Source organism: Marmota marmota, unplaced genomic scaffold, assembly GCF_001458135.2.
Source record: "Marmota marmota marmota unplaced genomic scaffold, marMar, whole genome shotgun sequence".
In the NCBI taxonomy this organism is placed as follows: domain Eukaryota; kingdom Metazoa; phylum Chordata; class Mammalia; order Rodentia; family Sciuridae; genus Marmota; species Marmota marmota.
Window position 1 is genome coordinate 8058946 of NW_026000048.1, and position 19321 is coordinate 8078266.

General features: G+C 40.7%; 1 pseudogene; it reads right to left on the reverse strand.

Moving 5' to 3' along the window:
* Positions 1-15479: 15479 nt before the first annotated feature.
* Positions 15480-16653, reverse strand: LOC107150320 (annotated as a pseudogene).
* Positions 16654-19321: the final 2668 nt, after the last annotated feature.

The following is a 19321-nucleotide window of genomic DNA, read 5'->3' on the forward strand; positions in this document are numbered from 1 at the left end:
TATTTTTCCTTTTTCTTTTTTTTTTTGGTTTAGAAAGGGAGCCAGCCAAACAACTAACGATCCAAAGAACTTCAAGCCGAGTTCTGGCCCTGACACAGCCCTCTCCAGGTGTGTGGCCCTGGGCGAATCTTGCATTTCTCTCTTGTCTCTGGCTTCTCTGTGTGCAAAAAGTGGTTCAGTGCCTCTCAGCTTGTTATTTCAAGTAGGGTAAAGAGGTCTGCACTGTCCCTACAACTGCTTTACATTTCTTCACCCTCCCACCACCCCCTGATGAGATGAATAAAAAGCTGGATGCTGATGGGCAATTAGTGTATGTTAAGGAAGGGATTTTCCACTTTCCAAAGGAAGCAGTTGCTGAGATTCCTGTAACCACGGCATAAACAAACAACACAATGGAGATCTTGTTTTTGTTGTTGTCAACAGAGTGAGCAAAAACACTGACTCCAATTTTGTCAGCGTACTTTTCACTTTTCGTTGCTAAGAGTCCCCATGATGGCATTAAGGTCTACCATGACATTAAGGTGCCATCTGCTCATTCTTTCAAGACACTGACGCTTCTTCCCTTCTCAAGGTGCCTGCCTTAACATCATCCTAAACCAAGACAGTGATTTAGAGATGACATGCTGAGAAAAGTGGGGCTTCAGGGTGGGTGGGTGGGGATGAGATTGGGGAAGAGGGTTTGGCATAGATGGTATCTGTTATTGACCATTCCATAACTTTTTCCCCAATTTGCCTTTTCTAAAACATTTTTTTTTGCCTCAATACTGTTAGATCATGAAAATTTTAAGCCAATAAGATGCAATCCTTAATAACACCTTCAGATTGTTGAAGGTGCTGTAAAGAAAGACATAATGGCTGGGCACAGTGACTCATGTCTGTAATCCTGAGGCTTGGGAGTCTGAGGCAGGAGGATCCCAAGTTCAAAGCCAGCCTCAGAACTTAATGAGGCCCTAAGCAATGTAGTGAGACCCTGTCTCAAAATAAATAGATACATAGATAGGTAGATAAATAAATAAAGGACTGGGGATGTGACTCAGTGGTTAAGCACCCAATCCCTGGTACCCGCCCCCCCTCCAAAAAAAGAGAAATATATAATGTATTGATGAGCAGGACCTGCTTAATTAATTAATTTATCAAGTTCATGTACTCCATTAGCTCAAATATGTTATGCTTCCTTCCACTCCTTGAATTTTTCTGTGCAGCTCACAGAGGTGGTAGCAGAGACAACCACATCTCCTGTGAGGGACTATGGGCCTCCACCAGCCACTTCACTTCTCACAGTAGGTAAATCTGAGTGGTAAAGCAATAGTGGGATGGAATGAGGTGATGAGGGGGAGGAGATATTCTACATTATAAACTATGGTGTGCAAATGGTATAAAGCTATTTTTTCAGACAGGTGTGTTCTTAATTGCCGCAGTCTGGCTGGGCACAAAATCACGAGCCACTCAAGCAGGAACAAACTTTATTTCCGAACTCCCCCAAACGCCACCCACCCACGTGGCCCTCTCAGGGACACCACACACCAACCTGAACTCCCTCCACCGGAACTTCACCAACCAATGAGAACTCCCCAGGAATCCCCGAAAGAACTCCAAAGTAGCAATTGAATACACAGCTTAACTTAATTATCATCATCTTAATGGCTCGCCTCTCAACCATTACTTCTGGCAAAATGCCAGGGGCCATTCCGACTCGCTGTGGCTCTCAACACTTAATATTGCTTCATCCCATGGAGCTATTGAAAGAGCTATTCCAGAAACTAACCAAGGAAGCCACAAAAGAAGAGGACCAGGAAATGGGGACATAGCTAAGAGAGAAGTGACAGAATCCCTCTAAATGTTGGTGAAGGGAGAAGTTATCATATCAGCTGTGGTGTGAGGAACCACCATATTGGATCAGGAAGATTAAGTACTCAGGAGGGGTATCCACGAGAGAAAGAAACTCATGTTATCAGACGTGCTAGAAGATTATGAGAGAAAGTTTGAGATTTTCCAGGACAGTTAAAGTAGTGATAGTTTCATAGAAAACTAAGCAATTAAAAAAAATGCAACAATTAACCCTAGGAAAAACAAAAAGTTATATTAAAAAAAGAGAAGATGCAAAGGTATTACATCATACAGTTGGACCTTGAACATTTTTGCCTAAGTAAGAATAAGGTAAAATTAATTGATTAAAAATAATTTTGTGTGGGCTGGGGATATGGCTCAAGTGGTAGCACGCTCGCCTGGCATGTGCTGGGTTCGACCCTCAGCACCACATAAAAATAAAATAAAGATGTTGTGTCCACCAAAAATTAAAATATAAATATTAAAAAATTCTCTCTCTCTCTTTCTTTAAAAAAAAAAATTGTGGTACTGGGGATTGAACCCAGTACCACCAGGTGTGTGCTACCACTCGCCAAACTATATCCCCAGACTTTTCTATTTTTTCATTTTGAGATAGATCTTGGTAATATGCCCGGGTTGGCTTCAAACTTGTAATCTTCCTGCTTCAGTCTCCTAAATTGCTGGGGATTATGGGTGTGTATCACCATGCCTAGCAATGTAAAATGAAATTCTGATTTAATTGAAATCATAATGTGTTAGATGGATAAGGGAGGAGAAAAAGTAGTGTTGGGAGAAACTTTTCAGAATAGGAAGTCAAAACAGATGACTAATGAGAAAAAATAAATAACAACATATTATTCATGAATGTGAAAGTAAATACTACCAACGACAGCAAAAGAGTTACAAAATTTTAAGTGACTGTCTCTGGCTTGAGAGAGAAGAACTCATTCATTGGAAGGTTGTGACAGGACTGCTGTTTATTTTTCTGGGTTTTATAGTAGTGTTTAACTTCAGGAAAAATGTATAACTTTGATAAAATAGTAGACATTTTAAAATCTATTTCTTGGAAGGACAGCCCCTAGGGAACTGATTATTGACTCTAGCAAGTGTGACTGCATAGAGATAGTGGGTCGAGGCCCTAGGGCCTCTGAGAACCCAGAAGTTTGAGGCCCCTTGGTTACCAAGGTTCATCTTTGGGAGGATAACACAGCCTATCAGTGGCATGTTCAGTATACTTGTCTGGAATTCAAACTCTACTTTCCCTATTTAAATGATATAAAATCCCCCTTTTCTTAAGAATATTGTCTTTATAAAGGGAATTTTGGTCTGGAAAGCCACCCAACTCTTCCTTTTTCTCCTCCAATAATTTTATATCCAGATTTTAAGTGGAACAAATAGAACTCTGTGTGTGGGTGGGGTGGGGTGGAACCCAGGGCTTTGCCCATGCCAGGTGAGCCCTCTACCATGGGGCCACATTCTTGGTCCAAATGGGACGGTCTTTAGTGTCAGACCCTATCCCACAGAGGTGGTGATGCTTTCGTTCACAGGTGTAGTACAACGTCTGGCATACAGTAAGTGCTCAATAAAAATACACAGAATGGATAAATAAATCAAGGGCAGACACAGAACACTGCAGATGTCCTCAAACTTTCTAACACAAGTGCATCACACCTGTTCTTTCCCCCATCCTCTACTTCTCATATGTTCTGTTTCAGAGCCAGAACAGTCATTTCCAAATCTAACCCTGATCAAGCTGACCCTTTGCTTAAAACATTCAATGGGTCCCCATTGCTCTTGGCCAAGGACAGGCTTCTTGATGTGCCACCCAGGCCCTGTGCAGTTAGTACCTGTCTCTCCAAGTTCATCCATTTCACTTTCTCCCTTTCATTTGTGCCTTCTTCTGCCACTATGCTCCAGCCTGGGGGGGGGTCTTTAGTGGTCTTCTCTAAACTCAACATCATCTTTCCTTCCCCCTTGTTTAACTGCTACTCACCTTCGGGTGAGCATCTCATCGTCAGGGAACGTCGCCCACCCTTCAGCCGAAGCCTTCTCTCTGGGTCTCCATGGCAACATTCCCCTCTGTGGTGTTTTGTCACCACTGCAGTGCTGCGCACAGTGATGTGATTAGTATCTGCGTCCCCCATTAGAATATAAACGCCTTGAGGGCAGGAACCATGTCCCAACAAGAATCTTCATCCCTTGTCCTGCGGTTGATGTAAAGGAGCCGCTCGGTAAGAAGACAGGAATGAGAAGGACATTGTGCGTCCTTAGAGACGGCATCCAAATGGGGGTGTATTCAATCATTGGTTAAATAGTGGTGATGATGGTGGTTTGTGGGCCAGCTATGTGTTCAGAATACGTAGATGTTTCTAGAACAAGCCGATAAGCCATCCTGTTTCATCTTTGCTTCTCTGAGTCACTGCCCTTTATGAGCAGCTCAGGGTATGTGTCCGTGTGTGCGGGCATACAAAACCACCCACCCACCCACACCCACACCCACACACAAACCCACCTACCCACATACACCCTCACATACTCCAAACTCCGGGCTCCCGCAGTCCCACATGACATTAGTAGTGACTCAGCTTATCCCACGGTTCCGAGCATTCTTGTCACAATCAGTTTTCTGTGAACAAGGACAAGAAGAAATCTGCCAGGGCAGGAGTTTGGGGTGGGTGAGGAGGAAGGGTGAGGTGGCTGAGAGACCCAGAAGTCAACACCTTCCATAGCATCTTACAGGTTCAAGTATTTTAATACCTAATTCCAATTCTTGAGATAATAAGCCACAAGCTTACAAAGGTGGTCAGTCTTGAAAGTTTGGGTGCTGGACGATTTGATATCTGGCTATTAAAAGGTTGCATGCTAGTTTTGAAATGTGTCTATTGTGGGTAAAATACTGACTCATACTTTTAACATTGCAAAGGGCCATTCCATCAGAGCAGCTGTGACAGCGGGACAAGGGACCTCCTTATAGGAATGAACACATTAATCTATGAAAAATCAAGTTGTTGATGAAGCTCATCAATAAACACAGACCTTTCCTCACGCCAGCTATAGGGCAACGATTCTCCTCCCCTCCAGGTTCAAAGTGAAGGTATTTTCTTTGGCATCGCTTTCAATAGGGTTTGCAGTCAAGATGTGTGATTCAATGATAATGAGCTTGTTATGATTAATATGGAAACAGTAATTCGTTCCTATTGAAAATGTGTGGCTCACAGCTGTAATCCCAGAGGCTCGGGAGGCTGAGGCAGGAGGGTCGCAAGTTCAAAGCCAGCCTCAGCAACTTAGTGAGACCCTGTCCCAAAACAAAAAAAAAAAATAAAATAAAAAATAAAAAGGGGCTGGGGCTGGGGCTCAGTGGTTAAGCACCCCTGGGCTCAATACCCAGTAACTAAAAAGGAAGAAAATGTGTGATCATGTTTTCTCAAAGTTATATGTAAAAACCCAGAGAATCAAGTGGGCTCAAGCTTTGGATGTAGAAGAAACTGGAATAAGAGAATATCACAGTACCTTCTTCCTCCTCTTGTCCCAGCGCAAACCATCCTTGATGCCTTTATCTAAGAAGGATTTTAACCCGCATATCCTTGGTCTGCAGTGTCATCCCTCTGCCCATGTGGTGGCTCCATCTGTCTCTGCAGTCCTAGTATTGTCAACCGTTGGGCGATCATTCCCTCCTGTCAACCTGGCACAGCTGAAGAGCTCTTGCCCCACCATCAGCCACACTACATGTTTCTTTTAGGCATACTAGAATTTCAGTTCTTATGTTCTGGATCTTTCTATCATTATATTGATCATGGGATTATCGATGACGGTAATACATATGGCCAACCAATACTGAGTTCTTGTCCTACTTCAGAGTGTGAAGCAAACCTACGAAGTAGATGCTGTTATTCTCCCATTTTGCTGATGAGGAAACTGAGGCTTTAGAAAGGCCACACAACTTGGTGGTGAGTGAAGGTGGGGCTCAGGTGCCTCAGGGTGCTGGATAGCACTTAGTGTTACCCTCACCACCTCCCATGTTTCCAATCCTCCTCCTTTGGATGACCAGGAGGCTCAAAATTCTGTGTTTGACTCACTTCTGGCCCACATAGACCCTTTCCTGGTCCAGAGGTGCACCTTGGAGGCAGGAAGTTTGTCTGATTCATTTTTATACCCTTGGTCTTTGTTCTGTGTCCACTACAGAGTGGGTGCTTTATCAGCCCTTGACATGTGAATAAATGGGAGTGCTAGAGAGAAAAGGTGGAGTCTAACCGTCGCGGATCTCCTTTTGAAATAGATACTGGTTTCTTCTACTTGTGAAGGGACGCTTGGATTCTGCTCTCTTGTTTGTCATACATGTGTAGAAAGTGACAAAACCATGATTAGGTTGTGGTAACCAAGCTCTTACACTTGGAAGATCGATAGTGCAGAACACATTGGGAATTTTGAAAAGAAACGAACACCTCCCGGAGTGGCTCTGGACACTCTCTGCTGGTCCAGTATGGGCGTTCCATGAGGGTAGATGGGTTGATGGGTGGATGGGTTGCAAGCACATTTGGGTTGGTTAATCTTTCACAAATTCTTGAATAGTTATGTTCATTGGAAGCCTTGACTTGGGGACTTAAAAGTGCCCATGACAGCTGGGCATGGTGGCACATGATGGAAATCCCTGCAGCTGAGGAGGCCGAGGCAGAAGGATTGAAAGTTCAAAGCCAGCCTCGGCAACTTGATGAGGCCTTAAGCAACTTAGCAAGACCTTGTTTCAAAATAAAAAATAAACAAGGGCTGGGGATGTGGCTTAGGGGCTCAGGGTCCCTTGGTTCAATCCCTGGTACCAAACCAAACCAAACAAAAAAGTGCAATGACTTTTAGAAAGAAATAGAACTGTGTGTTCAGTTAGAATCCAGTAGACAGAGGAGTCTCTCTGATCCTGCAGTAATTTTCACTGAGGTGAAATTATGGTAAAGTACTCACTGGGACATTCACTAGGCCGTTACTTGGAGCACACATTATAAATTAAAATTCACCACCTGGATATAAAGAAAGGGGGGTTGGGTTGGTTTCCACCTCTCTCCTGCTTTGCAAGGAACTTGAACATGGGCCTGACCTTATCAAGGTCACGTCCTAGAGCCTCTGGCCATCTATCCCTTTGGTGATTTCCACTCGGCCTGTGTGTTGTTGCTATGCTTCTGTGATCCTCCCCACCCAGGCTCATTACTCTCCTGGGCTTGTTTTAACTAGCCTCTCAGGCAGGGAACTAGGGGCTCTCCTGGTCAAACACACGCTTCCATTCCACAGGCAATGAAACAGGATCAGAGGAGTGGAGAGACTTGCCCAAAGCTGCAGAGCAAGTAAGGGAAAGGGCCAAGGTTAGGATTCAGGTCAGACCCAAATCCATCATCCTTTTTTATCTTTTGCAGTACTGGGGATGGAACCCAGGGCCTCATACATGCTAGGCCAGCATTTTACCACTGAGCTATAAGTCCAGCCCTTTTAAGTTTATTTTGAGACAGGCTCTTGCTAAGTGGCAGGTTGGCCTCGAATTTGTGATCCTCCTGCTTCAGCCTCCCAAATTGTTGAGATTACAGGCTGCCAAACCCAGTTCCCAAATCCTTCCTTACAAAATTGACTTTACCAATTACTAAGTCTGCCTATCATTTTATTTCATAATTGTATTCTCCTCTGGTTTTTCTAGACTCTTAATATAAAATAAGTACAAGGTAAATGATTTTATTCAAATTTAAATTCATAACTACAATACTTGGATAAGTAAAAATAGGCCTTAGTGACACTCTAATATATATTAATTTACTTATATATTCCTATTTGTTATTTTTTTAGGTATACATTACTTATTATTTATAAATTTACATTATTTGCACACAAATTTCCCCTGATCTTACCTTTGAAAAAAACATACCTTTAATATTTTAAGAAAATAAAAGTCGTAGGTATTAACTCTTCCATGTATTTGTTATGGGTGGCAGAGGCTACATTGGACTATTTCAAAATTTCATCCCTTTATATCCCAAATTAGAAGGTTCAATTTTAGTGGTATACATAGCCATCTAGTATAAATACTGTGCTTTCCAATCTCCATTGTAACTTTCTGTGGCTGTATGTCCAAGTTCTAGCAAATAAGCCCTGTCAGAAAGTATTAGAAACTCTTCTACTCCTTCCTTATTCTTTCTGACTGGAATGCAGATATAAAGGCTGGTGTTTGGCAGCCATTTAACATCATTTGACAACATGTTAAAGATAGGACAGAAAAGTAGAAGAAGGTTGGGACATTAGTGACTGGAGAGGCACAGTACTAGCCTCAGTCTACTTTCAGACTTATTTTATGTCAGAAAACAATAAATTGTGTTTTGTTAAAACTACCACTTTTTATTAACATTACATATAGCCAAACAAATCTAACTGATACAATATTCTGTATATTAGAATCATTAACTTAGAATTAAAAAGAATTAGAGAATTCATTAACAGATGATTTTACAGATGGAGGAATTGGACCTCCAAATGGTGAATACCTGAACTTTACTAACTTTTGCAATGACGTAATTATGTAATGGGTTTAGTAAATAATCAAAAGATAAAATGCTTCAAAGAAAATAAAAAAATATTCTTGTTTGCTTTAATTTTATCTCTCAAAGAAAGTATGTGTTAAACGAAACACAAATTATGCTCTGGTCACTGAGACCTTTTGAAGGTTTGAATTAAGACTGAAACTCTAAATACCGAGAGTGAAAGAGGACATTCTTATTTCCCTGTAAAGGAATCTACGAGAATACTGTTATGGTAACTTAATAACACAGTCCGTATCTTTATCTAATGATGACTGGTTGGAGCGACATTAAAATCCCTGTGTTCTAACATACTCTCATATCAACTATTACTAATTTCACATTTTTGCCTTTCTTGGAGCAGTTCTTTCAAGGCAGCCAGTGGAGATGACAGCAAGAGATCCCCAGTGATCCTCACCAAGCTTCTGAGCCAGAGAAATTCTACTTGCCAATATCAAAACTTAAAATAACTCCCAGGTTGAGGTCAGTCTCTATTTTGGTGTGTGATGGGGGAGAATCCTTTGGACCAATGAAATCATCTTCATTGTGTTGGACTGAAGTGGGGAGCACAGATCTCCTTCCTGCAAGGCGGAGCCTGGGACCCGCAGTTCTGGTGAAGACATCAAGGGAACAGGATAATCCACAGGTGGGACGGTGGGTTCCACTCAGCACCGGGGACCCCACGCCCACTTCCCTTCTCCCGTGGCTGCGGTGGCAAGGACAATCTCTCGGCTTGTTTTGTGCGTTAACTTCTAAGCCAATTATGTCTTACTGGACGGATGACTTCGTTTTCTTAGTCTGGTTTATGAATTATTGAGAAGCCTGTGAACTCTGAGTTGATGTTCTGACCAGATCAATGAAGTCCTTCCTCTGAAGGATATATTCCTAGACTCTCATGGAGTGGGCGTACGTGCACGTGAGTGTGTTTGCCTGCAAAATCTTGAGGCCCTTTAAAACAATCAAAATGAAAGAATTGAAACAATTTGCTGCTTTCTGAGCGCTTGCTAGTTATCTTTTACTGTTGCAGAGTCAAGGTCTTTTTATAGACCACATTACAAAGACATTAACCCTGGAGTTGATGTGGAAATTCACCTCCCCCCTTGGAACGATTTGAGTACTTTTAGTTTAATTGACCTTAGAGTTGAGATAAACCCCCCACTTCCTCTCCTGGCTTATCAAAATGGAAAATAATATTTTTTTTTGGAAAAAATCTCACAAACTATGTGATGCCTACCAGCCATATGCAAATACTTTGTTGGATATAATGTGGGAGGGAGAGAGAAGCAATAGGGCTTTACGTTTCCTAATTTTTCCAAGCAGGGAGGCAAGTCAAGCCAGTAAACAAACACCAGTCTGCTCCAGTGTATTATCTTAGCCCTTGCCATGTTCTACTTTCAGAGGCTGCACTGTTAGTCACCAGGAAGAAGCAATTCATGTATCAGGAGCAGTCATTACCCAACAACTGAATCTACATAACCTCCCCACACCCTCCTGTTAACCATTTAAGACTGGTGCAAGATCGCATTTCACCTGTTGCAATTAAGCCCAACACGGCCCTGCAATGCTTTGATAGCCACTGGCACTCACTCTTCCAGATTGGATTCTTCCAAGTCATTTCTTGGCTATTTACAACAGTTCAACTATTTTTGTTGAAGGGTTATAAAGATTGACATCTATGGCATTCTTCTTTCTGCTGGGGGAGATTTTGCTTTCAGCTTTCCTGGCTTGCCTTGATTTAATAAGCAGCTATGTTCAATGGGGTCGCCAGCTGGTGGAAATGGTGGCTAGAGTTTCCCTGGGAGTACAATGCCCCCCACCCAGGCTCTGATCAGTCCCCAACAGCTGTGACTGAATGGGCGCAAGCCCATTTATTCTCTTGGAGGTACAGTAAGGACTGCTCTTTATCCCCGTTGTCTGTGCCTCAAAGGGCAGCCTGGTAATGTGCTTGCGATCCAGCCACAATGGTCATGTTGAGGGGCAGGGCATCCAGTGGGTGATCCATCAGCTGCCCTCACATAAAGTGGGTCGTGAAGCTGGCAGGGAGGCAGCAAGGCAGTTTCTATGTTGTTGCTAGGGATGCCACATTGAATATCCCATTGCTCTGTGCTCGAAATGAGGAAAAAGTGACATTCTGCCTTCCCCTGCGAGAGTGGAATACGTGATTCACAGGCCTTCTGCAGCATTCATCAGGCCTTGTTTACATGGACAGGAGCCAAAAGAGCTGGAAGCCAAAGGGGTGTGTTTGGAAAGCCGAGGGATGATGTCATCTGTCAGAGCAGCCGCAGCAAGCCACTTAACTGGCTTAGATGCCTCCTATTTAGCTGTGGAGCAAATCCCAGTTTAAGTGTCGCAGGAGCACCACAGTGTTCTTGGGATTTACATGGTTTTACTATGGTTTGTTTGTTAAATAATGTAACATCATCATCTGTTATTATCTCAAGTGAGAAACAGCCTCGTCTACTGGTAAAATGGAAAGAAGAATGCTTTAACCTATATCAAGTGCACACGTGCGCATACACACACACACACACACACACACACACACACCACAGGAAATATAAATAAGCAATACTATTGGTCCTGGCAATGCACCAATCATATTCCTTCACCGAGCACATGCTCATCCTCAAATGAAAGGATTTAAATTTTCAGTGGAACTCAGATGTCACGAGAAGACTCCCAGTAGCCTGTCCACTGCACCTTCCAGGGCTTTGAACCAAATACAATGATGATTGAAAAACGCATGTGCTCTTCATTACCACGTTATTTCAAAACAACTCAATAAACAATTGCTTCCTTTCCGGGGGAGAGGTGGAGCTGAGATCTTCAAAGACAACTGAGAAGAACTTTGGTTTTGGATGCCAATGGAATTCAACAAATATTTCTATTTTCTCAGCATTCACGCATGACCTTTGGCTGTACACTCTGCCCTCTGGTTATTATTAGGAGCCCACTCCTCAGCTTCACCTGTGGTGTGGTAGAATCTGTCCTTGTCAGGTTCTGTAAGGCACAGGTCTGTGAGCAAAGCACTGAACTCAGTGGTGAGAGGTGGGCGTGGTGCTTGTCAGGGCAGAACTTGGTCATGTCAATCAGACAGCATGGTAGTTTCTTCGAGCGCCATAGTGTAATTTGGGCATTTTAATGTAATCATGTCAATACCCGAATTACAAACTTTGCTTTTTTGGGGGAGGCTCTTCACATTAGTTCTTCTGGATAAAACCATTTATGTCCATATTAGAATTTTTGTCTATTTTTGAAGGATTCTAAGATGATTAAGATGAAAGATGTTCTTTCAAAAAAAGCAAACCACCACCACTAAGAACAAAACTGAAGTTCAGGTTAATCTACACACTAGCAAGTCATCCTCCAATAATTAATCAATTTTGCTCTACTTGATATATAAAGATGTAAAATATTTTATAAAAGTGAACAAAGGGAAGGATTTGGATTTATTTGGCCAATAACTCAAATAATCCAATAACTCAATATATCGTATTGCTTTTATCTCTAGTGGTATGTGAGCAGTTTAGCAGCTTCCTCGTGATTCTCTTGGGGTTAGGCTGGGGCAGTCAGTGGGGTAAGCATTTAAAGAAAATAATGAAACAGCCTATCAAGAACAATAGGAGTGCAAAGGTCCTTGTAAGAGAATTTCTGGAAAAAAGATGGCTTTCAGGGTTCGACAAATGACAAGGTGATAACAGCAGGCTTGAGATGGCCTGACTTCTTGGAAGCAGAGATTCTACTTTTTGATAGGAATTGACACTACACTTAATCTTCTGAGACTGAAAAAATTGGAGTTTCCTGCATTCAGGAGACTTTCAGAATAGTTCTTTAAAACTAGGGCCTCCTGGCTTTGCCTCTGGATGCCTCTTCATGCTGACTTGGGCTCTGGCTTGGTATCTTCAGGATTCACCCTCAACATTGTCCTCCATGCCCTGGGAAATTTCATCTTTGCATGATTTTTTCAGCTCCCTGGGGACATAGCATGGGAAGTGAGCCCTATTCCTTCAATAAGAAAGCGGGCAAATTCCTTCCATGGAATTTGGGTGTCCAAAATGTTTTGGACACCCAAGAAATATCCAGTATTTTGATAGAGAAAGAAATGGTTTGTTCAGGGATCTTAATGTAATCCTGCTTCATAAAAGCCATGTGATTGTACAAGAACATATTCGTTTGCTTTCTATTGCCAGAAAATATCAATGGTCATCCATGTAGACAGAAGAAAGTTGGAAATTGTGGTAGCTAACCACTTAAGCCTCAGACACTTTTTTGTTTGTTTCAGGTACTGTATTTTATTCTTCCTTTGTCTTTGATGTTCAAAATGGGTCCACTTCACCCAAATTGAAGTAGAGATTTAGTAATTAGCCACATAACTGAATCAACAAAGATGGTAAAATCATTAACCATAAAATGCAAAGAGAAACTTTTTAGTGCATGTATAAAATTAAAGCGAAAACAGTTAAATCTTTCCCACTTTGGGTTACAGTAGGCATGGCCATATAAAGTTCTTTTAAGGAAGAGGTTGTTTTTCATTTGTGGAACAACAAATAATATTATGAGTACAATCAGGAGTCAGAAATGCCAAATTCATCTGTATAATTGTAAAAGAAGGAAAAAGAGTCTCTTTTGCTTAGAAGTAATTATGGAGCAGGCAGTTGACTTAACTTTGAAATCCTTTTAATGTCACTGGGGAAATGTTTGAATGACTGTTATGGAGTCTTTCAAATCATGCCATGTGACTTCTTCAAAGAGCCCTATGAATAGAGTATGCTTTTAGTCACACACCCCTAAGATGCCGGTTTCCTGTAGTTGAGGGAAAGCTTTAGTTTTTGTGATGGTTTAAGAGTTGCTCAGTTTGGAAACCTAGGAGAGACTTACAGATTCAAAATAATACTGAACCAAATTAGAATTTCTCCAAATATTTCCCAAGAATCCATAGTTCCTCCTGTTGCTTTCAAATTACCCCACAGAGGCAAAGGGACCAGCCGCAGCAGAAGAGGAATCCTCAGCCCCAGGCACAAACTACCCAAACAACTGAACCCAAATTTCCCTGCACACATAGAGATATTTAAAACAAGTTCTTTCCCAGGTTCTTATTAGCTGACTCCTATTAGCTTCCAAGTGCCAGTGTGGGGGATGAGCAGGGGCAAGGTTTGGGGCAAGTCTTTGGACGGTATTGTTCTGTGGCATGAGAGTGACAATGATATGAATGCATCGGAAGCCTTAAATTAATGAATAGCAAGAAAATAGCCAGAAATGCTGCATCTAGGCTGATCTGAACAACCAAGGTGAAAGTGTGTCTCACCTGCGAGTTTTGGTTTTGTTCAGAGATAGCTTAGATCACAATATGAGTAGCTGGTGTTGAATGGGAAGTAACAGTCCTGTTCTTTCCTCTTCTGATTGTAGGTGGGTGTGTGTGTCAGGAACAGGCTGGGGAAAGTCTCATCCCATTTTAAAAAATGCCTCATTTCTCCATTTTGTGCCCTTCTGTTTTAGGGAATGGGGTGGTAGTAACTCCCCCATAAAGCCTATTCCACTACAGCGTTTGAATCAGGCCGACTCTGTCTTGGCATCTCCAGAAGGCCAGGGCTCAGGATGAGGATCGGGCAGAGAAGGGTAAACTGCTTCTGGGAGGGCAGTGGCCTTGGTGGAACTGTCACTACATCATTTGGAAACTATAGGTCAACGGATCCTTCTCTCGAAGGATAGGAGTTGTATCAAGCCAAACTTTCATCTGTGTGGAACTCCAGGAATGTTTCAAAATGAAAGGAAAAGAATGAACAGAAGGGAAAACTGAAGGGTGCTTTTTATTTATTTATTTATTTTTTTTAGCACTTCCATCTAAAATGTTAAATCATGTTGTCAAGGTCACAAACTATCCTGTGTGGATTTTTTTTTTTTTTTTGGTCACAATTCATTTTTCATTTTTATTAATAGAAAATAACAATTATTCCAGTTATTATACAGACAATAGTATGGCAATATGTAAAACAGTGGATATGTAACCGATGTGATTCTGCAATCTGTATACGGGGTAAAACTGGGAGTTCATAACCCACTTGAATCAAATGTATGAAATATGATATGTCAAGAGCTTTGTAATGTTTTGAACAACCAATAATAAAAAAAATTAAAAAAACCCGAATTTAACATTAATCACTTAATAATCCTAGTTTGATAATGAAAACTGTGGCTTGAAAAAAAAAAACTATTCAGCACCATTTGCTTATAGGTCTTTGAGAATTTGTTCTTAAAGTGTCTGGGAACCATCCTGTCTGCTAAGTGCAGGAACTGCTGAGCTGCATGAGAAAGCCTCTCTGGGACAGCCAATGGGAAGCTAAGCCACCATTCCAAGAGGAGTCAGTGTACTTCAGCAAGGTAACTCTGAGTATACAACAGTCCCCTCCCTACACTTCAGCCCAGGTGGGACATGCTCTAAGCACTGAGGTATGAGAAATCAGATTATTATTTGCTGTTAGAATTGATCTTTCCAGCTAATAACAGTAAATCTCTGGCACGGATGCCATTGGTTCTTAATGTCTGTGATTTTAGGGAATTCTGTAAATAATTTGGATTCAGTTTACTCAGAAATTACACATTTAATAAGGCTCATTCCTGTGGCAGAGTAAGGGTCTGCCAGTGTAGTGTCCTTATAAACTATATACAATGTACAGGCAAATCATACTCTTACACCATACTTTAAAATACTGCATTACTTAAACAAATATTTTAACAAAATGTCTATAATTTGAAGCAGCTGATGAAATTAATCCAAAGTATGACAAGGGATATTCACTCTCACTTAAGCTATGTTGCTTAGAGAACTTTAAAAACCATGTACCCTTCAAGCCATTCAAGGAGAGGTAACAGACCCCACTCCTCAATTCTGTACTGTGGAATTCCAACTGGAGTTGGGCCAGAAATTAGCACTTTCAGATACTTCAGGAAATTCCACAGAAGTGTTAAAAAGTCTTTTAAGCAAAAGAATGTCTAATGCCTGTCTCTATGCATCCATGAGAAGTTGTGCTCATCAGAATTTTCTAATGACACAAAGACAAAACACAAAGACAAGTCTATATACTTAATCAGGCGTCAAAGGAATGAGATGGACTATTTTTGTCAGAGTTTCTGCTGCCTTTTTTCTATATTCTATTCCATCAATGTGAATAAAGTGGACTTTTGATTGCCAGGACCTCTTTTGGGCTTTTCTTCCTAAGTGGAATACACAACAGATACCGGAGTGGGGGAGATAATATAGGGAAGCTACTCTTTCCACCTCAGGAGGAGTTGATGAAGCCCATATATGCATTCAAGAAGCCCATGAGATCCTCTAGCTGGGGGTAGTGGCTAATGTGGTCAGCCAGAAACAACACTATGGACTGCGGTAGCGTTTTGCTGTACAGCTCCAAAAACTCTGGCTAGGGATTTATAGGATCCAATGGCCCATAAATAAAATGAATGGGAAGTTACAGAGGCAAGAGCTCCCAGCCAGTGTCTTCTAAACTTCTTCCTCTGATTGATGTCCTGTAAGACACTGTCAATCACCAAGTTCCCATCATTGTTTCAGATCCCTGCCCACATATCCCACAGCTCACTCTTGGAGGGTCGAGTGTATGGTCTAAAGACTGGGGTAAGACCTCGAGAAAATACAAAGAAGTTCATCGACCTAGTGAGGATGGGTGACAGCATGCCTCCATCTTTAAGTAGCTTTAGGAGAAGGAGAGGCTGATAAGCCTCAGGAAAGATACTTCCATTTGAGAGACTCTTTATGGTAAGCTGGCCAGATTGATTTTGTTTGTACCTATTCAGCAGCTCCTGAGTGACAATGTCTCCATAGTCATGAGACAACAGGTTGATCCTGTGGTTCTGAAGTCCTAGATGGTGCAAAAGCAATTCCACAATGCTGGCCTGCTCAAATATGGAATAGCGGTGTGGTCTCGGTTTGCCACTGAAGCCAAAGCCTAAGAAGTCAAGGGCAATCACTCAATGAAACCTCAAGGTCAGACCTTCCCAAATCTTGTACCAGTCATAGCTGGAAGTTGGAAAGCCATGCAAAAGCACAACTATCTCAGGACTGCCAACTGGACCCACAGAGTCCTGGTAGAAGATGCGCAGTCCCTTGTAGGTGAAAAACTTGCCAGAAGTCTTCCATGAGTGCAGAGCAGGAGAGAGCTGAGGGGGTGGGATGTGCAGGTACATGGCCAGCAGGGGCGCGGCCAGTAGCCCCACCTGGACCCACCACTCCCTCATCCTGACTCAGGTAAGACCTGGGCTACAGGACTCCATGTTTGGAGGACCAGCTGGATTTTTTTTTTATTGCTATAATTTGAATTCCATATATCCATTAATTTGAGGAAAAAAATAACATTGCTATAATATTGAGCTGAGAATTGAACTCAGGGCCTCATACATGCTAGGCAAGTGCTCTATCACTGAGCTACACCCCTAACCTATCTTCTAATTCTTCAACATATACTCACCCATTTATTTGAGTCTTTAAAAGTTTTAAAAATAATGGTCTTTACATATACAAGCACAAAAATGGGTACCTAATTAGAATCAGTTATACTCCATGCATGCATAATATGTCAAAACACACTCTACTGTCATGTATACATAAAAAGAACAAATTAAAAATAAAGAATTATTCCACTGCACTTTATTTTTGTGTGTGCTATTATTAAGAGTAGCTTTAAAATTTAATTTCTCAATTGTTTGTTTTTGGTATAAGGAAATGTCCTTGTTGGGTTTTGGCGTCAGATTTGTACTATGCTCACAAAATGAGTTTGGAAAGCTTTCTATTTTCTTGTGGAATTTGAGTAGATTGCATCTTTTTTCTTCTTTTTGAGTGGTGTACCTGAGTCTGACATTTTTTTTTTTAATGGAGGATCCTAAATTATGGATTCTGTTTCTACAACAGGACAATTCACATCTTCTATTTCTTTTTTTTTTTTTTTCAGCTTTGGGTAAGTTTTATTTTCTCTAGGAATTTGTCTATTTTGCCTATACTTTCAAACTCATTGATATAAAGTTGCTCTTCATATCATTTTCTTATCCTTTCAATGTGCAGAATTTGTAGTGTTGTCTCCTATTTTTGTGACTTCTCTTTTTTTTTTGATCATTTTCACCAGATTTTATCGAATTTATTTTTCTTTTCAAAAAACTTTTGTTTTTCTTTTATATACTTATTCCCATTTCATAAAATTCTTTTATCTTTATTTTATTTTTCTAAGTTATCTTTTTTTTTTCTATGCTGGATATTGAACCCAGGACCTCACACATGCTAGTCAAGTACTCTATCACTGAGCTATATCTCTAACCTTTCTCAATATTGCGTGCTTTTGAATTTATTTGCTTTTCTTCTAGCTTTTTGAAATGTGTTGGTCATTGAACTTTCGTCCTTTTTTCTTTTCTAACACATTTATTTAAATTTTTAAAATTTTCTTTAAGTCTGAGCTTTGGCGTCATTCCAATATAAAATATTTTCTAATTTCTTTTTTATGTTATGTTATATGATTTTCACACATATAATATAAAATATGTACATTATTTTATAAAGAATCGTACAGAAAATACATGATTGAAAAGCAAAATTCTTTCTCTATTCCCTCCTCCAGTCGCCTGAGGTAATCATTGTTTTCTTTATTCCACCCCTCGGCCTTAGTAAGGTGTAATTGATTAATAAATTGTTTATATTTAAGATATACAATGTGATGACTGGATGGATATACAAATAGTATATATGATGAAATGTTTGAAAGGCTAATTAACAAGTCTATCATCACAGATAGTTGCCGTTTGTATGTGTTAAGAACAAGTAGCCTAGCATATTTCAAGAATATAACACATTATTAACTAAATCCACCATGTGATACATTTGATCTTGGGAGCACACCTACCTCACTTGTACTTCTTGACCAACATCTTCCAGTTTCTTCCTTGTTACCCCAACCCTAGCCCCTGATAACCACATTTTATTGTCTGTTTCCACAAATTCGACTTTTTTAGATCTCATGTCTAATTGAAATCATGCAGTATTTGAGCAAAGTCATGTGCCTCATAGCAACATTTCAGTCATCAAAGAATCATACCATAAAAGAGGAGTGGGGGTGTCGCTTAGTGGTAGAGTGCTTGCCTAGCATGTACAAGGCCCTGGGGTCAATCCCCAGAGCTGCCAAAAAAAAAAAAAAAGATGATAATGGAGCTAAAAAATTCCTATTATCTAGTGACATTATAGTCATTGTAACATTGTAGTGCAATGCATTATCAGTAGGTTTCTTTAGCACTTGCAATTATGAGCAATAAATAATACTTGGCAATGATTCTATATGACTATTTTACTGGTTTATGTGTTGACTATACTATATGTTTTATCATTATTAAAAAAAAGTTTACTGTAAAACAGTCCTTTTTGTTAGGACAGCAGCAGCCCCTTAATCTTGTCAATTGACTGCAGTGCAAGGCTTTATCAATGATTGACCTATGTCACCTAGGTTTGTGTAAATACACTCTACCATGTTCACACCAAGACCAAAATTACCTCATGATACATTTCTCAGAACAAATCTCCATTGTTAAGTTATGCAGGTCTGTATCTGTCTTACTGAGCCTGGCTTATCTCAATTTAATAATGTGCTCCAGGTTTAACCAGGTGATTGTAAATGACCTTTGCAAAGGCTCTGTCATCTGATGATGGATACTTAAGCTCTTTCCATAGCTTGGCTATTGTGAATAATTCTGTGGTGGACAGAGGAGTGAAAAGAGATTGCCTCAGGATTCTGATTTCATTTCCCTTGGACATATACCTAGACATTGGATTGCTGGATTATAAGATAGTACCATTTTTAATTTTTTGAGGAGCCTGCATACTGTCTTCCATAATGGCTATACCAATTTCCATTCCCACCAACAGTGTACAAGAGTTTCCTTTTCTTTATATCTTCATCAAC